General features: G+C 33.4%; 1 protein-coding gene across 1 annotated transcript in view; it reads left to right on the forward strand.

The window, feature by feature from the left end:
- Positions 1-23,674, forward strand: part of PCDH15 (protocadherin related 15) — a 1,226,762-nt gene that overhangs the window by 238 nt on the left and 1,202,850 nt on the right. The window contains exon 1 of the mRNA XM_049790532.1: positions 1-46. This exon is cut by the window's left edge and continues 238 nt beyond it. The gene's annotated coding sequence lies outside the window, so the exon portion shown is untranslated. The remainder of the gene's footprint in view (positions 47-23,674) is intronic.

Below are 23,674 nucleotides of genomic sequence, written 5' to 3' on the forward strand. Positions count from 1 at the left end.
AAGGAGCAAAGGGAGGACGCCCCTGGATGCTTCCTGGAGTCTGGAGGTAGGCAGGTCGGGTGGGATGGCATCTAGAGCCCTGCCTGGCTTCAGAAGGGTGACTCGTGTCGTGGAGTAGAAGCATTCTCCTTCTGCTCCCCACACCCACCCTGGATTCTCTTTGCACCCTCTCCTTCTTGGATTCAGGCTTAGGGGTGACCAGATGCCCAGCACCCTCAAGGTGGAAACTGCCTTCCACCCACCGCGCAATGCCCTGGTACCTCGCTCTGTAAGCTCTGATCCTGTGTGTGTGTATATATGTGTGTGTGTATTCGTGTGTAGGATTTGAGCCTCCTGGGGAAGTTGATAGCTTGCAGATTTTGAGAAGGTCCGTCTTGATTCTATTCAGTGTCTTAAAAGCTAGGTTTCCAGTGGGTAAGAATTATGGGAAATAAAGATCAGTATCCAATGTAACTGCATTAGCAGTTCAGTAATCACCTTCATCCCCTCAAAAGTTTTCCCCATGCAAGTTTTAATAATGTCGAGATACCCTTCTTGAAGACTTTGGTGTTTTCATTGTATGTAGTATGCACTTCTTTCTTAAAGTGCTAGATTTCCATGACATTGTAGTTTGCTTTCTTTTCTGCCCATGTAACAAAGCACTGATAGTGTAGAATAAAAGAACACTTTGACAATCTGCAGGAATGATGAAAAGCTGATGTTTGTAACCTTCTCTGAACATGTTACCCAAGTATCTGATCATTTTTAGTTAAAAATTGGCCACAAAAATGAGCCAATATCTTGCGTGCATTTAGCCTGGTAATATAAGGTGTATAGTATGTAATTGATCTCTGAGAGTTGCTTTTTAGCTAATGAATGGTACCACTTGCATAAGATGCTGAGACAGTTCTTGATTTGGGGCAGATGATGTTTTTGAACTGTGGGAAATAATTATTTTAAATAATGTAAAATTTATGTGACACGAATACAGATTCAGAGATGAAAAAAGAAAAGGCAAGTTAACTTAAAGAGGGTAGTTTATTGGAAATCTGTGCCTGGCATTTCAGATCTACATATGGTAATCAGGAAAATAAACGAACCAGTTAGTATTCTAAGCTTGCAGTTCTTGGCTCTGTGCAAAGACTGCTGTTACATTTCATTTCCAATATCATTTATGGAAATAGAATGATTTGAATGAGTTTATTCAACCCCTTTTACATGTGTGCTGTAGATATCAAGATGTCCTATAAAGCTGAATAAGAGAAGATTCAAGACGGAGCCTCATTAAACATTGACATTTTTTCACTGCAAGATATTCTTTCAGACAATCTGTAACTAGTGGGATCTGAAGTTTCTTAATATCTGACCTCCCCACTCTTTATTCTCTTCCAGTTCCTCTTCTTTGATTGGTCCTTAAGTTTGAGGCTTTAATGTGGACTTTAAGTTCTATCTATGCAGTAGCACTTGCCATTCATGTTTTCTCTTTTAGAGTGCAGCTCCAAATAGATGTTGCCTCATATTGAAAAGAGTTAAAACCTAAATAGGGAATTTTCTGTTACTTTTTAAAAAGTAGATAAGGAGTGTGTTCATGCAAAAGACTAAGCTGGCTAGGTCTTGTGGTTTGGTGGATTCATCAGGATTCTGAGGGAAAACAAGAGTACCAAGAGGAAAGACTCTAAGTTAGGAACTTCAGGAGAAATGGGACCTATATAAAAGAGTTAATATCCACAGATATCTGAGTTGTGTATGTTTGTAGAAGATGGCAAGTCTTCCAGTAGAAGTCAGCTTTATCCAGATCCAGATAGCAATTTTATCTCAAAGGTCTGATGCTTTGCTTGAGAAATGCTTGACAGAGATTTGAACTCACAAAGCAAACAGCTCCATTAATAGTAAATGACTTTCAAAGAAATTATTCAGACAGAGGGCTAAAAATAGCTTTTCTTTAATTTATTCAATCAAAAGAATAATTATTGAGATTTATGACCCTTACACAGGAGAAATTCCTGCAATGATACAATTGCATGTTTAACTTCATGGATACTTCCAGTTCTCTTCATTCAACTATTAATTAATGAAATATACAGCCTTTAAAATTATTTTTTGACTAGGGTGGGTATCCTAAGTATTTTGGTTTGAGGAGCACATCTAGAAATGCTCAGGTTTTACTCTGTTTCTGTGCTCAGGAAATATTCCTAGAGGAACTCAGGAACTCTGTGGCATGCTGAATATCAAACTTGAGTTGGCCCTGTGAATGACAAGTACCCTAAACCCTGTACTGTCTCTATGGCCCTAAAAAAGGATTTTAATCTGAAACCTTTGTCCAGTACTTATTTTTGTGAATTTCCACATTTTCTATTATTACTGCCATTATATTGTCGGGTTTGTTCTATTAGGATCTCTAGGTAATATCATTTCATACTTTGTATATGTGAACTCTAACTTTAGACCATTTGTCATTAAACTAATGACATAAGTCATTAGTCCTTAGACTAGTCATTAAACTAATGAGACACTAATATTGAGGTTTTCTAAAAATAATTTATTGGTATTAAGATATTATATTAAAAGAAAAATTAGTATATGGTGATGACTTTGATTGGAGAAAAGATTTGTATAAACATTTATTTTTCACTAGAAAACGGGCACTTTTAAAAATGATAATAGATTTAGTCCATATATTTATAAAATGTTTTCTTAGTTGTGAAAAATAATTTAGGACATTTACATAAAATTCCTACAGTTATTTTACTAAATGTTTATTTCCATGAGGGTTTTTAAAGTGAAGGAAATGATTGATCAAATCAGAAATCCAATGATAATATTTGTCATTTGTTTAGGAACTTTTTGATTTTCCAAGTTATATTAGTTACATTTTCATGTAGCTTTAAATTTTCTTCATTCTTTCCAGTCAAGTGATATTGGCTATTCTTATTATGATCTTCAATAAGTGTGATGTTTCTTGATATCCTGGTATTAATATTATAATTTATTTAAATAATATTTATGCCTTACCTAATATTACTTATGCAGAGTATATATTTTTCTATAGTAGGAATTAATAGATTTTTGTTACTTAAACCATCTTTATAAGAGGAATGTTGAATGTATTATTCTTATAAATAAGAATTCTTATAAATAAGAATATTTGTGTATTTTCTTAACACCTAACTTTATTCAAGCATCTCATTTCCATATCTGGGGTAGCTCCTCTATTTTCTGTTTCCTAAATAAACCATTTTACTTAAAAACAAAACATTCAACTGGATAGTTCTCTATTATACTATAATAAAGTTATTGATTGCTATATTTACTATGTATATTTTTGTTTATATGCACACTTGTATGCTTTAATAAAATAGACACTGTGAAGTCAGTTTAAAGTGATCACATGCTAATTTTTAGTTGAGAATATTTTTTGTTTATACTCCTCTGACCTCTTTAGCCATTTGATTGATAACATCCTAAGAATTGTCACACCTGAGAAGGATATCACAAAAGTAGTTTAATCCTAAGGTTACTTAAGGTTAATACAAACATAACCTAGGAATAATGTGTTCGGTTTTTGTTTGGGGGCCACATTTTGCCATAGGCATCTCACACTTGTCTCCACACTAAGAGATTACTCATGGAGGAGTCTATGGATCATATGTGGATCAAACCTGTGTTGGCTTCATGTAGGGAAATAGCTCTGACACCCAGGCTTTCTCTGGTCCTTCAAGATGTGTTAGTCTTCTATTAACTCAAATCACAGTTTCTATTAACTCATCATAGAAACTGTAATTGATATATCAAGGGTACAGCATGGTGAATCTTTATATTAGATTCTTGCCACATATTAATGCTTTTTTGTTAAATTACTTCATCAGAGATTTACAAAAACCATGTTGAATTTTGTTTAGAAGTTCTAGAAACTTACATTCCATTAAGCTCTATCCCCATTGGGTGAGAGAATGGCCCACATGGTGGCACTATTGTGATGAATAATAATTTGCATAATTCTGCTTGTGCACATCTTTAATTATATCCTTATTAATTAGTGTTGATTTGCAAAATCTAGGACTTCTAAAAAACTAAGACTGTTTGAACTACTCATTCACCATTATTGCCAAGATGTGTCTTTTAGAAATTAATGCATAATTTCTGTTCAAGAGAGAAACTAGAAGCTTAACTTTTCTTCTCTCTCATTTATGTTAATCTAATCACATTCTCTCTAACTTATATATTTTAAAGTGCTGCCACACATATCTCATTTATATATTTCTCTATATATTCCTTTTATTTTACTTCTTCATTAATTACAATGTTATTCTCATCTCTGTTCTGTGTTCCTAAAATCAAAATAACTATTCTCCTAAAATAACACTAGTTTTTAAAATAATGTATTCAACATATTCATTTTTAACAAGTTGCAGTTTTAAAGAGAACCATTAAAAGAAGACCAATTCTGATACTTATTTCCAGATTATGTTTCCAATTTCCATGGGAAAATAAGTTCCTAAAATTTAGTCACAGAAGACTTAGCATGCATATTTCAGATCAGTTAATAGTCTGGATTAAATCAATCAGTCTCTGTTACATGTTACTTTGTGACTGCTGTCTAAGAACTTTAAAAGGATTTTTAGTACACATAAGAAAAAGGAGTTAAAATTTTTTAGCTAAGAATAGAGGAAAATTATCATTGATAAATCTAGAGATGTAAAATGGAATGAGTAAAAACACATCAGAAAAGACTATTAATTTATTCCTCTATTTCTTGGTTTACATTGACAAGGTTTATGTGTGAATAAACTGTAAAGTAGAAAACAATCATGGCACAAAGAATAAATCTAGAGGTATGAGAAATCACAGTGTGTGGGTCCAGTTGATAACTTTGAGAAATAAAATGAGGTTACTTGACTGTCTTTTCTTGAAGAATTTTTGCTTGATTATTTTTTGTGCCACACCCAGCAGTGCTCAGTAGTTCCTCTTGGCTTTGCTCTCAGAAATGTCTCCTGGGATGCTCAGGGGACCATATGGGATGATAAGGATCTGATATGGGTAGGTATGTTCAAGGTAAATGTTGTGCTATTGCTTCAGCTTCTGAGGCATTGTTTTATAATATTCAGTTAAAAGGTTCCTAGCTAAAAAGTAATGGCTTTGTTTTTATTTTTTAAATAATTTTTTATTGTGACCAAAGTGTGTATTATGAATCTTTCACAGTAATTTTTAAGGTACACAGTAACAATGAATCAGGGCTATTCCCACCACCAGTGTTGTCCTCCCTCCACCCCTGTTCCAGTATGCATCCCCTATCTCTCTCTCCTTTGCCCCCCCTCCAGATTGCTAGTGTAACTGCTCCCCTCTGTGTTTAGGTTGTTGTATATTGGGTATAGAATCTGTTGTCGTTGACTTCGGGTTTAGTTTTAAGTCTGATCATTTTTTATTTCCACTCAATGTTCATACAATTGTTTGGCCCTAGTACCATTGATTTTTTTTCCACTTCAATTTATGAGGCAAAACAGATGATTCAAATTATGTGGTTCTGTTGGGAAAAAAAAAGAAAAGAAAAAAAAAGAAGAAAGAAAAATTGGGAAGAGTCTGTCTAGAGGTTATAAATATCAATTTAAAAGAAGAAAGGGATAAAAAAAGAAAACCATAACAAAAATAGAAAGAAAAACCAAAACCCACAACTACAAAAAATGCACAACAGCAACAAAGAAACAACCAAATAATAACCACGAGAAAAAAAAATAAAAAAAAAATAAAAAAAAAATAAAAGAAAGAAAGGAGCTGGTGTGGGCTAGTGTGGCAAAGTTTTGTGCTTTTTTTTTTTATTCTTAAAAACTTAAAACTATAGCATAATTCTCTGACAAGCATCATAATTCCTTGGCTACGTTCAATACAAAATAACTGTGGTTTGTAAACTACATAATTTATGTAAAAACACACATACTGAAGTGATTCTGGACTGCATCCTACAACTGCATAAAACAGTAAAATAGATATATTGGCTTCTTTTAAAAATGAATAAAACATTATAATTTTTATGAGATGTCGTGTTTTCTAACTTTTTATAATTTGCATTTGTAAATATCTCATTTAAATCCTCACTTTTATTTTTTATGTTGAATTCCTTTCAGAATTAAAGAAGAAAAAAAAGCAAAATTCTGGCAATATATATAACTGTGAAGAACATAATAGAAGGCTATCAAAATTATTTTCTAACATGCTAGCTTTTAGAACATACTCAATTGATAATTCATATATAGATATATTCTTATATTCATTTAATATTTTATTCTACATGCTAACTACTATTTTTCCTCTGAAGTCCTTCCTCTTTGTACCATGGATAAGATTTTCTGAATAAGTAATTAGCTATTCATCCAATAATTCAACACAAAATTCCTTTATAAAACATTTAAAAAAAATAACAATCCAATAAGCATATATTAAGCTATGCTATATCGATGCTCTTATATTTTTATTGCTAAGGCACATGAATTAAATTATATTCAACTCATTCTTTATGCTATAGACTGATCAGTTTCAATATACAAGGAGAGTACCATTTGTATTCAGCAGTGTGACTTATGATTCATTGATTTAATGGAATTTACCACTTAAAATAATTTTCTAAGGGTTACCCTATATCAGTCAGAACAATCTTTAGCTAATACATTATACATTAAATTAACATATCCAAAATACTCTTTTAAATGGGCTTATAAATATTAAAAATTTTAGTAGTTAAAAGATATTTAGCTACAAAAATAAATGTATGAAGATGAGCTGCTATCATTATTTATATTATGCTTTGTTCTTTTAAATTTAAAACTATTGTTAAATTATGTAACTCTGACTGGAGTTGAATAGACTGGTATGCCTGGAACCCAGAGTCTGTCTTATGCCAATAAACTTCTGGGGTGAGGCCTCTTTGTAATCAGGTCAAGAATTTTTTTTCCATTTTCTCCATTTTTCTGGACCTATGCAAATATTGGCAATTGCCACTATCACACCTTTAGTATATGTTTTTACTCTTATCCTTTAAGGAAAAAAAATACAACTTACTGAACTTAAAAACAAATTACTGTAGTAGAATGCCTGTCTCAAATACAGGCAGGGGATGGGAAGGGGGGAAGGAGTAATGTTGCACTGGTGTAGGGGGGTGTTCTGGTTATGACTGTAACCCAAATATGATCATGTTACTTAAATAAAAAATATATTTAAAAAAATAAAAATAAAAGAATTCATTAGTAAATCAAAAAATTATGTAACTCTTTTGAAAACTGATTACTTAAGTTCTATATTAAATTACACATTAGCTGTGATTTTGTACTAAATTTAGAGACTTCATGCTACATATATTTGGTTTCTACTATACTAACTTATTTAATGTTTTGCTTAATTTTACATGACAAACATTGCAGTGTGATACTAAATTGTTATTTTCTTCTTCTAAAATAGTGAAAATATTAATGAACATGAATAAAATTATGTATATACTTAAACATTTACAGATTTTTGTTGGCTGAAACAGGTTAGAGATATTCAGCATTTCTTTCATTTTAATTAATTTCAGTGGGTGGACAAGGAAAGAAATTCAGTTTGAAAGATAACCTGGATTTATTCTGGAATTCTATTTATTCCATTTTGCCATATTTGTTGGAGATGTCTGAAATAAAATGAGAAATAATTGTATTTTTGTTTACACATATTTTTCCTGCTTCAATTAGAATTGCTTTCAGATGAGTTATATTTTTTCTTCTTTTTCATGTCTTTTCTTCCTTCCTTCCTTCCTTCCTTCCTTCCTTCCTTCCTTCCTTCCTTCCTTCCTTCCTTCCTTCCTTCCTTCCTTCCTTCCTTCCTTCCTTCCTTCCTTCCTTCCTTCCTTCCTTCCTTCCTTCCTTCCTTCCTTCCTTCTTTCTTTTTCTTGTTTTTCTAAATAAAGCAGTGGCTTCTTTACTACACAGAAGCATTGATTAAAAGTTAGAGTGGATGGGGCCAGAGAGATGGCACAGTAGTAGACCGTTTGCCTTGCATGTGGCTCACATAGGGCAGAATGTGGTTCGATCCTCAGTCGTCCCATATGGTGCCCCAGGCGAGGAGCGATTTTTAAATGCATAGAAGGAGTAACCACTGATCATCATCGGGTGTGTCCCAAAATCAAAAAGAAGAAGAAGAAGAAGAAGAAGAAGAAGAAGAAGAAGAAGAAGAAGAAGAAGAAGAAGAAGAAGAAGAAGAAGAAGAAGGAGGAAGAAGAAGAAGAAGAAGAAGAAGAAGAAGAAGTAGAAGAAGAAGGAAGAAGAAGAAGAAGATGGAAGAAGAAGAAGAAGAAGAAGAAGAAGAAGAAAGAAGAAGAAGAAAGAAGAAGGAAGAAGAAGAAGGAAGAAGAAGAAGAAGAAGAAGAAGAAGAAGAAGAAGAAGAAGAAGAAGAAGAAGAAGAAGAAGAAGAAGAAGAAGAAGAAAGAAATTGAAATTTTCACTCGATCACAGTATGAGTAAATTCCACTACTCTAAATATATAAGTACAAACTGTTAATAAAAGAGAATGGAATATGGGATTGATTGCCCTGCCATGTAACTTTCTGAAGCATCAGCGACACAACTAATAATCACATTCTGTTCATGTTTAATGATCTACTACTGAACTAGCCATGTGAATTTTGGAAGTTTGTCAAAATAGTGAAAGACATAAGTTTCATTATTGAACTTTCCTGGCTACAGTGTAGTATCTTCCTTTGCTTGCAATCATTATAGTAAGTATGTCTTTTTTACACAGTTAGTACTACTCATGCGAGTGTTCTGTAATGAAAATGCTTCAGGAGGTATCTTTTGGCTTTCAACCTCTAAGTAGAATCAACTTTCTCTAACTCATGTTTAATGATTAATAAGAAGCAGGTTCCGAAATGAGAAAATGGAAGCCAGAGAAGACCGTTCTTTTTTCACTATATTTCATTCCGTTCTTGCTTTCACACTGCAAGCTTTATTTACAAGATATTCTCCTTTTAATACTTAATAATTTCAGATATAATATAATACATTATTATTACTATTCTGCATTCTTATCTGTTTCCCAATACAGGGACTTCATTAAGAACAGCTATAAATTTTCAACTTACTTCAATCCATAGTGCCATCAATGTTACTGCTGTGTAAAAAGGGTCAACCTCCTTCCTATGTAATATTTCATTATAACACACCTTCCTTCTAGGGCCAAATTTCTGCATTACTCGAATGTAATTTTTTATTCAATTTTAGACTACATATTCCAATAGTAAAATCTTGAAAATACTGAAAAAAAAAACAGGCTGTCAATCATGCCTTTGCAAGTTGTCAGTTATTTTAGTTTCCTATACTTGGTCAAATTTTTGTTTGTTTATAGTAAAAATAGACTGTTCTTTTGTCTCACATTATTGTGAATATTTTTTATGGATATCTTTAGCATAGAATGTTTTTCCTGTTATATAGTGTATGCACTATATATATAGTATATATATGTATATTGGTATCAAGCCGAACTCTCACTTATGTTGTACATTTTATCAGTGTTCTGTATTTTTTATTTTATTTTTTTTTTAATTTTTGGGTCACAGCCGGCAGTGCTCAGGGGTTACTCTTGGCTGTCTGCTCAGAAATAGCTCCTGGCAGGCACGGGGGACCATATGGGACACCGGGATTCGAACCAACCACCTTTGGTCCTGGATCGGCTGCTTGCAGGGCAAACGCCAATGTGCTACCTCTCCGGGTCCAAGTGTTCTGTATTTTTAAAGTAACTTTTTTGATAAAGAAAGCTGCAATTTGAAGATTTTCAAATTTTCTTGCCTTTTTAACGTAAGAAATATTTAGAAAGAGTTGGACAACTTTGCTGCATGAAAATGGTGGACTATAAGAGAGAAGAAATTGGTTATTTCACATATACAAGACTTGATGATGGGCTGGAGCAGTGGCAGGGAGCAGTAAGGAGTCTGTCTTGCCAGTGCTAGCCTAGCATGGACCTCAGTTCGACCCCAGCATCCCATATGATCTTCCAAGCCAAGAGGGATTTCTGAGCGCATAGCCAGAAATAACCCCTGAGCATTACCCGGTGTGAAACCCCCCACCCCCCAAAAAAAAGAAGACTTGTATGTTCAGGTTACTGTGAAAATTATCACTTCACTCAAGACTTAATATCTATTCCTTTTTTAATATAGCACTTATTTTGCAATATTACAAACATCTTAATCATTTCATTTGTAATTGTAAACATCTTAAACAATAGAACACATCCCTTCTCATTAAGTTTAAAGATAATTTCTTGGCCTTTTCCTTACTATAATATATACATATATTATATTTTACTATGTAATTGAATGAGCTATAAAATTAATGCATATACCTGAATTCACTAGAATGCCTGTAAATGATACTGTTTCCTAATTTTAGATGAATTTAGGAAAATATACATCTATGTTAAAAATGACAGGTATGGAGTTTCTATTTCCTACTACATAATACACATTAGAAAAGTAAATTTGAAATAAAGCTTTGATAATCTTAAAAAAGGTGTTTTAATTTTTTTATTTAGCTGGATAGTGTTTGGTTCACACTCAGAAATGTTCAAGGTTTATATCTGCATCTCTTCTCAGGGCTGTGATTGGGATTTATTCCTGACTCTGTGCTCTGGATTTAGTCATTGTGGTGCTCAAAGGAAAATATAGGATACTATAATGACATTGCATAATGTGCCATATGCAATACAAGCACCCTACGTGTGGTACCACCTCTTTGAATCCCCTCCAATGGGATGCTCTTTATTTTTTTTCCTGTGCCCTATTGGAAATGAAATATCTTAGTGGCTCTAAATGATCTAATTAATATCAGTAATAGCTAGGTAATTCATGCAATAGTTATATTTTGCCCTAGCATTTGTTCATCAAATTTCTTCTTTTCTACTTTAAATTATAGGGGTTGTATTTTCCATAGAATATTGAAGAAAATTAAAATAATTGGTTGTGCATACTAATTCCAAATATATAGCTATAAATTAAAAAGTGAAAGAATACATATTGATGGTAGTTCCCATTATTACATACATATAATTATTCTTCTAGATGTATTTCTAATTTTTTTCTTCCAAATTTTTTATACAAGCAAAGGGTTTTATAACAATAACAAAATTATTGTTTTATATAGAGTACACATACTTATATCTGAAAGTGAAGTACTGATAAAACAGTCATTATTCCTTAATATTAAAACAAAATATTTAGGTATATATTTTTTGTTAATTAACTTCTACAGGGCTCAAGAAATATGATGAGAAAATTGAAAGATGCCTAGAAACTAAGGAAAAAAAAAACAAAAAATATTTACAGAATCACAAACTCCCTCACAGGTTTTAAAAATTGAGTAATTGATAATGTTTGCTTGGAGGTCAGAGTAGAAAGAAATGGTTTTCATTGTTTGGTTTTGCTTATATTGATCCACAGATATGCTCAAAGACTATGTAGCCTGCAAGTGTGGTAAGCACAGTGCTATCTGGCACCAAGTTGTGGTTTCTAATACAAAATAGAGCTGTTAATATTCAGTAATAATTCTGGGGAGTAAAAGCAACCATGGTATATTGTCTAGAAGGTTTCATTTTATAATTATTTAATAGTGAAATTTAGATGGTAATTACAAATATATAAAGTCTGATTAGATTCATTTGATTCAATGAAATTATTATGGAGCCATGGTGTTTTATAAAAGCAATCTTCAAAAGATGGCTAGTGGATATGTCATGCTTCTTTTCACCTGATGTATTTGTTCTAAGAAATATACCATTAGTTATTTAAGCACTCGGTGAATGGAAGAATGTACAAGTGACTGGAGTACAATGTGTACTGACCCAGGTTGATCCCTAGCATCCCATATAGCCAGTCCCCTGAGAACCTCCAGGGAATTCCTCTATGCAGAATTAAGAATGACACTGAACCATTTAGTAGGTATGGCCCCATACCTGTGATAGTATGCTTGATCTGTGTGGTTATACTTGTACTCCTTGTAATGAATATTCTCTATTAAGTTCAGGTGCATTAGTCAAAAACATAGAAGTTGCATATAGAGGTCACTCTAACAGAAACTGATAAGCTAGTCTGTGGCTTGCTGGTACCTTATAAACATTCAACAGCTTATTAGAAATTTTTATGACACCTAAGTTTAACTGAGGGTATAATTGACTTGTCTGTGAGCCCTGTCAAAATAAAGGTCTAATCATATCATTCAGTCGTTTGACTGCTGGATTCTGAATAGCACTTTTTAAGCTCTTAAGTAAATACAATAGAAGTCTTAGTTCTACATTTGAATAGCTTTAGTATTTGAAATAGATTGCCTGATTTAATGAAAACTTCAGCATCTTGAAATGACTCCTACTTATCCTTCACCATCTAGAAAAAATAAAGAGAACCCTATTTCCCCCAGCTTTAACACCATTTATAACAGATTGGATGTTAAAGTGAGATAAAAACCAGTGAGTCAAAGCCAAACTACGTTATTGTAATAGCTCTCTTCCCTTTCTTCAGCTTACTATGTGAATAACCACATGCTACCTAAGGGTATGAAACCTGTATCACAGTGAATAATGAATGATTTATTTCCAATTAAGAAGTTTCCTTTAAAAAGAAAAAAAAAGTGCAATGGTCCTCTTATAAATAAATTAAAGTTAGTTTGCAAACATGGTCGGTTTAAACAAATTTTAACTACTTTTCTTGTATGTCTGGGGGAGCTCCAGATATATTGATGATCTGACCTTCCAGCTTTATTATAGTGATTGCACTTCCTCTTAAAGTGGAGGCAACCAGGACATCTCTCAGAGATAAGTTCAAGCTAAGATTTTGTTTGCTTTTGGTCTTACAGAGCTGAGCAATAGTTCTAGAATTTTTCAAAGTACGGTGCATACTATTTAAAGAACAAACTTTATGTTGCCTATTATTGGAATAGAGCTTGATATTTCCTCCTTATTATGACAGCTTAAGTATTGTTTACAGAGTCTTTTCTACTTAACAATGTTCATGATGGATGTTTACTTTGAAAATCATACTTTACAGAACAGTGCTTTTTCAGAACAATTCTACACTTTAAAACTGTGTAGAGCCATGAGATTATTAACAGTGTAAAGTGTTATTTTTATTACATGAATTATGAATATTTTGCATAGGTACTTGAACATAAAGATATTGATAAATGGAAAGAGCATGATTACATTTTTGGAAAATTCTCACATGTATGAATCTGATATATTCTGCATTATGGCAATATACAACTGATTAAATATTGATGATTGTAAGTAATATATTTATTCAAAAATATTATTTCATGATTGATTTCAGTACAGAAACTATAAATTCCTAAAGAGTAAAATTTAATATTTATTATTTTTAATGAATATTATGACTTATTTTCCATGTATTTGACATATGTGATGTTTGTATCACCTTCCAATTTTCATGTTACTGTTATATTTATTATCTATATCAAAAGTCTATTATGATAAATTGTGAAGCTATTAGGGAAATGATGATTAAATAAATATATATTCACATATATAAATGTTACTATTTTATGAAGACAGTTTGAAAGCTGCCTTTAAATATTCATATTTCCCAGAAATCCTGGTGTTGACATTTAATTTAGAACCTCTCATCATCAGTTTCAGAATCATTTGTGTTTTGTTTTGTTTGGTTTTTGGGGCGTACCTGGCAGTGCTCAGGGGTTATTCCTGACTCTTCACTCAAAAATCGCTCCTGGCAGGCTCAGAGGAACATATGGGATGCTGGGAATCCAACCTGGGTTGTTCCAGGTCAGCAGCTTGCAAGGCTAAAGCCCTACCACTATGCTATCACTTTGGCCCCACAGCATCTTTTGTTTGTTTGTCTGTTTGTTTTTGGGCCAAACCAGGTGAAGTTCAGATGTCATTGCTGGCTATGCACTCAGAAATCGCTCCTGGATTGGGGGCCATATTGGACTCAGGGGGATAGAACCGTGGTCCGTGTGCAAGGCAAATGCTCTACCGCTGCAACATTGCTGCCCCCCCCCCAGCATCTTTTTCATTCCAAATATTTTAGGTTAAAGTTGTTGAAACTTGGTAATTTTAATTTCTTGGTAATTTTAATATAAATAAAAAGTGTAACTATTTATCATAATATCATATTTCAGTTTTACTTATCAGAAATAATTATGAAATATTTAGAAATAGACATAAAATTATCTAAATATATTGACTAAATATTAATATTTAATATTCTTATGTAATTATTAATAAATTTCACTTTTCATCAGATAAGAATATAACTCATATTTACCTCTTTTCTGTATTATGAATTTTCAATGATAAAAGTTGCTTGATTTTGATTAAAATTTTATTTTCAGTAATATAATAAAATAAAAGGTATAATAAAATATGGAATTTCAGAAAATATTAATGAAAGTATTATCTAAAAGATGTACCTTCCTAAATAATACATTATTGAAATATAATCTCATTTTATATTTAATCAACTTACCTTTACTTTTCATGTTATTTTTTTACTTTATGTCTTTTCAATACAATTTACTGAAAGTTAGTTTGAAAAATCAGCTCAATTCTTCAGTATTCCATAGGTAGCAATTATAAAGTTAGAGATATAATCAATTTTAATTACTTCTAAAAATTTGACATATTGAATAACCTTGTAGCTAAATGTAACCACATTTTGAAGATTCATTCTTTAGAATAGTTTTCCAGATGTAGAATTGCTTCTTGAAAGGTCAAGAACAACAACAAAACGTTAAGACAATTTTTTTTTACACTTTTAAAGTTCCCTTAGAAAACATCTATTTTAAGGGACAAGTTTTTTTATATGTCTGATATTTTAAGCTGCATCGAATATGTATTAAGTGCCCACAAAATGCAAATGTAATTAGATGTCGTAAAAGATAGAAGGCATGACAAATTGAACAAGTTTACTTCGTTAGTACTATTATAAAAATATTATGGTAAACATATCGATTCAGGACTTAAAGTAGTCATTGAAAAAGATACATACAACAAAGTATGTAAAATTCAGATATTGAAAGGATCTGTTTAGCCCTCCATAAAAATGATTTATAGTACTTAATAAGTGATCCTTTAGAAGCATATATTAAAAATTAGACATTCCATGAAGACATTACACAAGGATAATCCAGTATCCCTGAATCAATTGCACAGATAACTATAATACCACTAGCCTAACAGAATACCAAAAAAAATTAGCCAAATTCATAGACAGAGAAATGGCTACCACAGAGGATTTGTGAGCTGTGTTAAAGAGATATAGTGAAATCTAGCAGTCCTAGAAGAAGAAAGTTACAAATATAACTACCCAATATTTATCTACTTTCTTTCAATCTTCTGCAAATGCTTTTTATTGAACTTCACTGAAATCAGTCGGCAAGGGAACTTAGGAAAATAGTCACATGTATTGAGCCTCCTATATGCACAAGGTAGCTTTGAGTATTGGACTTGGAAGAAGAAATATATAAATTGCAACTGAAAAAAATTTATTTTTGTTTTGGATCCACACCTGGTGACTCAGGGGTTACTAGTGCTTCTGCATTCAGAAATCACTACTGGCAATCTCGAGGGATCATATGGGATGCCGGGGATTGAATCTAGGTCAGCAGTGTGCAAGGCAAACACCCTATCCACTGAGCTGTTGCTTAGGTTCCACAACTAAAACATATTAATAAGTATTTTTAATTGTTTCAATCTGTAGTTAGATTGATATGAGAATTAATTTTCCTATTTGAAATATGTTTGCATAATATTTATACTTTCATGGCTATAATTTTAGTGATATACTAATCATTTTAGCTTATATGATTATAACATAAATCACGTATAATAAAATATCAGATTATTATGTAGATAAATGTACATAATGCTTTTTTATTTTATATGATAATATTCTATGTAATGACCTGTTTGAATTTTATATAACTTATATGACTTTGATATCCTAGTACTCTAATAATGACTGAATAGAAATATATTTTTCAGAAATTAAAACAAAATATTTAGTGTACTATCATTTGAGCATCTTCAGATCTATTACCAGATACAAAACTATTAGGAATTTTATTTTAATAAAGTTATAAATTGAAATTTTACTACATTTTAAATTTTCGAGGCAGGATCAGTGGCGCAAGTGGTATATTATAATACATATTATAAACATTAATACATATTAGCAGTGCCTTGCCTGCACTAGATTAAACTTACTACAGTTTGATCCCCGGTACCCCATTTGGTCCCCCAAACCAGGAGTGATTTATTTTTTTTAATTTTTTTATTTGAACAACTTTGTTACATACATGATTGTGTTTGGGTTTCAGTCATGTAAAGAACACAACCCATCACCAGTGCAACATTTCCATCACCAATGTCCCAAATCTCCCTCCTCTCTACCCAACCCCAGCCTGTACTCTAGACAGGCTTTCTATGTCCCTCGTACATTTTCATTATTAGGATAGTTTGAAACTTAGTTATTTCTCTAACTAAACTCATCCCTGTTTGTGGTGAGCTTCATGAGGTGAGTTGTAACTTACAGCTCTTTTCTCTTTTGTGTCTGAAAGTTATTATTGCAAGAATGTCTTTCATTTTTCTTAAAACTCATAGATGAGTGAGACCATTCTGCGTCTTTCTCTCTCTGACTTATTTCACTCAGCATAATAGATTCCATGTACATCCATGTATGGAAAATTTCATGACTTCATCTCTCCTGACAGCTGCATAATATTCCATTGTGTATATGTACAGGTCTGCAGTAAATCTCAAGGATGTTCCCTTGAATATAATTTCTCTTTTTGATCTTGCTGCTTTCAGAATTCTGTCTCTATTTGTGGGATTCGTCATTGTGACTAGGATGTGTCTTGGGGTGTTTTTTCTGGGGTCTCTTTTAGTTGGTACTCTTCAGGCATGCAGGATTTGATCACATGTATTCATTAGCTCTGGTAGTTTCTCTTTAATGATGTTCTTGACTGTTGATTCTTCCTGGAGATTTTCTTTCCGGGTCTCTGGGACTCCAGTGATTCTTAAGTTGTTTCTGTTGAGCTTATCATAGACTTCTATTTTCATCTGTTCCCATTCTTTGAGTAATTTTTCCATTGTTTGATCATTTGCTTTAAGGCTTTTTCCAATTTCTTCTGCTGTATGGAAGTATTATTCATCTAATCTTCCAGTGTACTAATTTTATCCTCAGCTGCTGTTAACCCCTGGAAAAGCTCAACCATGTTTTTCTTCAATTCATCTACTGAGTTTTTCAGAGTTGTTATTTGACCAGAAATTTCAGTTTGGAGTTTTCTGATTTCTATCTTCATATTCTCTTGATTCTTATTAGCGTTCTCTTCTATACTTTCTTTGAGTTCTTTGAACATTTTCCATATTGCGACTTTAAAGTCGCTACTTGAGAGACTGACTTCAAGTCATCAGAGTTGCCATTGTCATTCTCAATGTATGGCGCTGGCCTGTGTTGTTTCCCCATTGTCACACTTGTATTGTGGTTTTTTCCTACGTGTTGTGGTTGTATTCATTGGCTAAATGATGTGCACGGCCGGGAAGTGAAGCGGAGCAGCCGTGCTCCTCTAGCTCCACCCTTTCTGGGCTTGTAAACTCACCTCCAGGGAAGGCTCCAGAGAAGGTGAGCCTTCCGCAGATGAGCCACACACAGGATGAAATCAGGCCGATAATGGAGCACAGCACAGAAGACAGGCAGATAGGGGTGCTGGCATCTGAGTTCCAGCAGAGTTCAGTGGCTTCCCCTTTCTGGGCTTGTAAAGTCAGCCATGTCTTACTCACTCACTTGCTCACTGGGTAGCTTCAAAATGCAGTTTTTTGGGGTTTGCTTCCCAGGGCTCTGAGGAGAGCTTCAAGGATTTAGGAAAGACAGAAAAACACAGGACAGGGCTTGCTTCAGGTCCTCCGTTTCCTCAGAAGAAGCATAGCTGGGCAGAGACTCCGCAGGTAGAGCAATCAGCACTCCACCTGGCAATCCCCACAGTCAGCCATTTCTTACTCACTTGCTCGCTGGGTAGCTTCAGAATGCAGTTTTTGTGGGGTTCGCTTCCCAGGGCTCTGAGGAGACCTTCAAGAATTCAGAAAAGACAGAGAAGCACAGGACAGGGCTCCCTTCAGGTTGTCTGTTTCCTCAGAAGAAGGACAGCATGGCAGAGACTCCACAGGTAGAGCAATCAGCACTCCACCTGGCAATCCCCACAGTCAGCCATTTCTTACTCACTCACTCACTTGCTGGGTAGCTTCAGAATGCAGTTTTTTGGGGGTTCGCTTCCCAGGGCTCTGAGGAGAGCTTCAAGGATTCAGAAAAGACAGAGAAGCACAGGACAAGGCTCCCTTCAGGTCCTCAGTTTCCTCAGAAGAAGCAGAGCAGGGCAGAGACTCCGCAGGTAGCTGACGTAGGTATCTTGACTCCTTTTACCATGTAGCAAACTCTTAAAGGTCTGTTAAAGCAATTAATTTCCTATTCCAGCTCCTGTCTCTCTCCTTCAATTATTCTTACATAATCTATCCAGTTTTATTTTATGTTCTGTGAATATTCTGACCTCCCTTCCACATCTCGGGGCGCAGCTGCAGGGACCCGAAGGCCGAAGAAGCGCACCCGAGGTGGAAGCGTGGTGGCTGGTGAGGAGAGCTGGTCCAGTGCGGGGCAGTGCGGGGAGGGCCACATGCTCACCTTAATTGAGCACTTAACTGTGTGCTCTCGGAGGGCCGCTGAGGCTGTGCGTCCCAGGCTCGTTTGCGCACCGTTCACTTAGCTCCATCCTTCCTGAGTAGAAAGAGAGGGAGAGCGAGAAGAAAGAGAGGGAGAGAGGAGCGATTTCTGAGTGCATAGGCAGAAGGAACCCCTGAGCCTCATCAGGTGTGGCCCAAAAAAGAAAAAAAAATTGCTTAATTTAGCACTAAACCACCCTATACATACCTAGGTTTCTAGAATTATTATTATATATAATTTTTAAAAATTTTTATATCTTTCTTTAAAATTTGTTTTGTTTTCATACAGATGACCCAGCTATAATACTTAATATTTTGAATTTAAAAAAGCTCTACAATAGAACTGTTTGGGAGGAAATAATTTAAAATAAATAAAATAAAACAAATGGAAAATCATTTTTCTTTTATTACTCAAATAAATAAAAAAAATAGATATCAACTACTTTAATTTGGAACTCTTACTTTATTGCTGACTTTGTCATATTTACCGTATAGTAAAATAATAGCTCATTTTGCAATTTGAAGTTATCAAAGGCCTCTGAAGAGCAATACTAACACATCTTTATTAAAAGTATTGAGCTTAAAGACCAAGTTCAGAATGCTCATTACCAATATATCCTGCTCACATAACTGCTAATATTGTGATATACAACTCAGAAATTATATGTGTCAGAATTACGCTCAACCAACTTGCTCAGTTCTATTTTACTTTCTTTAATAACTTTCAATATGATTTATGTAATTTCAATTCAGCTACAAAAAAGTATACTCAGCACCTACATTTCAGGTGCTCTCCCATATGCAGGCTTTAATGATATTGGAAGCCACCACATGATTCTTTAACAAGATCTTATTGAAACACTGAAAACATGCAAGTATTCCAACAGAATATACACATAACAGTGGATAGTTTGTTGTTCTAATCCATATGGTCATCATTAGAACCTAGTTGGATTAATTACAATAAAATGCATATTTGGGATACACATTTTTGTTCTTGTATGCAACATGTTAAACGCATGGAATGTCTTTCATGTTTCTATGTGTAATTTCTCTTAATACCATAAAGAGAAACATATCTATACTTGATAAAACCTATTTTTCATTTGAAATCAGAAAGCTTAACAAGTTTTAATTTTTAGACTTATAAAATATTTATCAGTTATTACTGTATTTCTGCTCCATTCTAACCTGCTTCTTTTTTTTTTTTGTTTTTGGGCCACACCCGGTAATGCTCAGGGGTTACTCCTGGCTATGTGCTCAGAAGTTGCTCCTGGCTTGGGGGACCATATGGGACACCGGGGGATCGAACCTCGGTCCGTCCAAGGCTAGCGCAGGCAAGGCAGGCACCTTACCTTTAGTGCCACCGCCCGGCCCCTCTAACCTGCTTCTTAGGCTTAAAATCTAATTTTCTTTATTTGGGGGGTTGGATCGCACTTCAGGGGTTATTCCTGGCTCTAAGCTCAGAGATAGCTTCTGGCAGGCTCAGGGGGCCATATAGGATGCCGGGATTTAAACCACTGTCCTGCAGGCAAGGCAAATGCTCTACCTCCATGCCATTTCTCCAGCCCCCAAATCTAATTTTCTTAGACTTTATTTTTTGTAATATGACTTTTTTTAAACAGTGTTAATCAATGAGTCTACATGTATGAATAAATACAAGCTATCACAAAGAAAAGGCAGTAGGAGAGCATTTACTTATTAAGATAAAAATTCTTGATCAAAGCACATCACTTTCTAGTCATAATAGCAAAAATTATATTTATCATGCAGACCATATTAGTAATGGACATTTAAAAATGCAGTCAACCGTATGTGTAATCAACTTAAAGCACATTTTGAAGGACTTAAAACTAATTCCATAAATAAAAGACTAATGAAGTTAGTTACGGACTTCTTTGGACACATTTTGCTACTTTCTCTAATTATTAAGATTAGTAATATTAACATTTAAAGCTGATTCATATTTTTCAAAAGACTTAGCTCAATAATTATTATAAATTTACCTGGCATACTTGCAATTATCATCATCCCCAATTTTATAGATGAGGGAATTTTCAGAGGAAAGTTAAGTAGTTGGAATAGATTTTTGAATCCGCAGGGTTTCAGTTGAAAGCCTGGCCCAGGCTGATGCCAGGAACTGGTGACTTAAAATTCATTATAGCAAAAGAAGGTAATATGTACAGACTCTCATTAAATTAGTTAAAATGCAGTATAGAGAAATGCTTGAGTTTAGTTGGTTGCAGAAAGGTGAGAGCACAAAATCATGCTTTGCCTATTATCAGCCATATGATCTTTAGAAAGTTATTTTGACTAAAATAGATATTATCAGAGTACTTATGTCATGAGATTTATGATCTAATAAAAGGACTCTTTTGCTTAAGATTTGAAACTTAGAAAATAGGATGTTAAGTTCAGTACTACAATTTTCTTGATGGCTATAATGAAAGTAATGACTGACGAAAGGGATATAGTAGATAAATTGAAATTAGATAACTAAATGAGACCTGTATAGTTCTGTTTTTTTTGTTTTTGTATTTTTTGAACCAAATATAAATACTACATAAAATTCTACATATATACTCCAACAGATAAGAATCTGTTGCACTGGGAATGTTGCACTGGTGAAGGGGGGTGTTCTTTACATGACTGAAACCGAATCACAATCATATTTGTAATCAAGATGTTTAAATAAAGATATTATATAAAAAAGAATTTACTAGGATTGTCAACCAACTTTTCTATATAAATTAAAATAAATCTTGTATAGAAGGGAAGGGTTGTGGGGTGCTGAATATTTATATATGCTGATATGGTAATTTCTAATTTTTGTTCTATAACTGATAATCTGACTACTGAGAATATGGAAAATAAAATATGAATTTTTTACTAAGGACCCTGATCTATGTTCTCTAATAAACATTTACCTGGAAAAATTGAATATTATTACTATTAAGCAATCCTGTATGGCTGGTGAGATCACCACTCTCAATTATCCTTAGCACTTCTATTAAAAATTGATGGTCGGGCCCAGAGAGATAGCACAGCGGTGTTTGCCTGGCAAGCAGCCGATTCAGGACCAAAGGTGGTTGGTTCGAATCCCAGTGTCCTATATGGTCCCCCGTGCCTGCTAGGAGCTATTTCTGAGCAGACAGCCAGGAGTAACCCCTGAGCACCGCCGGGTGTGACCCAAAAACCAAAAAAAAAAAAAAAAAAAAAATTGATGGTCATAGGAAGAAAATGACCACAAATGTAGTAGACACTATAAATTATATACTGTAAATGTTGTATAAAGATGGTTTTAATAATATGAGATGAGTTATAATTATCCATCATTTGTATATACTATGATAAAATGTGTTTTTTAAGAAGTCCAGAACATATTAATGATGTCCAAATTTTCTAGTGATGTTGATAAAAATACTTATAAATAAAACTAATAGACCTAAAATAATGTATAACTATAAATTAAATATAAATTATAAACCACTATATAATCATAGCCTAATATTCTATGAAATTTCAAATTAAATTTCAAATATATCCAGTGCTCACAATAATGTGTCATGTTTTTCTATATATCTATGTATATACAGATCTATCCTGTATGAGAAAGCTGAAATTTAATAAAATTTTTCAAACAAAATGATCAAAAATTAAATTTTAGATAGCATTCTACAGCATTTGGCACCTATTCAAATACAATTTTTCACATTTCCCCAATTATGCCTGAACTTCAAAACAAGCATCAGTTGAAATATCAAACTCCAGACTCTGGAAATTAATAAAAAGTTGTTTTAGAAAACATTACAAACATGTAAAAATATTATATTTGCTTTATAAAAAGGCTCAAAATAAAAAAATATGTTTAAAATTCTGGTAATTTTTACTTAATAGATATAATTATAATTATTAAATTGTTAAAGGTAACTTTCATTAATAGGATTATGATCAAACAAAATCATCCACTAAAAGAACCTGCAAGCTGCTGAATGATGAAAATTAACGTATTCAATTTGTATTCTACTGAAACCATTTTACTTAATGGTATATGTCATAGATGAATTTGTACAATTCGTTCTTAAGAAACTGCGTGGCCTGCAATAGCAATGTTTTTATTTTACAATCAACAGATGACTTGTTTATTTTTTTCATATTTTACATTGTAGATAACAGAATTATAATGTTTAAAATTATGGTATGAATATCTAAAGTTATTGCTCACTATCATTTCCAAATTGTCCATGATTATCTGCCACACCCCCATATCACCTCCATTAGACTTTACAACCTGCTCTTCCAACATTCTCCCCCTCCATTATTTGATGATTGACGGTGATAATTTTGGTGCAAACTATTACCAACCAGTCAACACTACCCCCATTGTCCAAATCATCTTTCTTTCTTTCTTTCTTTCTTTCTTTCTTTCTTTCTTTCTTTCTTTCTTTCTTTCTTTCTTTCTTTCTTTCTTTCTTTCTTTCTTTCTTTCTTTCTTTCTTTCTTTCTTTCTTTCTTTCTTTCTTTCTTTCTTTCTTTCTTTCTTTCTTTCTTTCTTTCTTTCTTTCTTTCTTTCTTTCTTTCTTTCTTTCTTTCTTTCTTTCTTTCTTTCCTTTCTTTCCTTTCTTTCCTTTCTTTTCTTTCTTTCTTTCTTTCTTTCTTTCTTTCTTTCTTTCTTTCTTTCTTTCTTTCTTTCTTTCTTTCTTTCTTTCTTTCTCTCTCTCTCTCTTTCTTTCTTTCTTTCTTCCTTTCTTCCTTCCTTCCTTCCTTCCTTCCTTCCTTCCTTCCTTCCTTCCTTCCTTCCTTCCTTCCTTCCTTCCTTCCTTCCTTCCTTCCTTCCTTCCTTCTTTCTTTTCTTCTTTTTTTTTGGTTTGGGCCACACTCAGCTGTGCTCAGGGGTTACTCCTGGCTCTATGCTCAGAAATCACTCCTAGCAGGCTCAGGGATGCC

The sequence above is a fragment of the Suncus etruscus genome, chromosome 17, assembly GCF_024139225.1.
Source record: "Suncus etruscus isolate mSunEtr1 chromosome 17, mSunEtr1.pri.cur, whole genome shotgun sequence".
In the NCBI taxonomy this organism is placed as follows: domain Eukaryota; kingdom Metazoa; phylum Chordata; class Mammalia; order Eulipotyphla; family Soricidae; genus Suncus; species Suncus etruscus.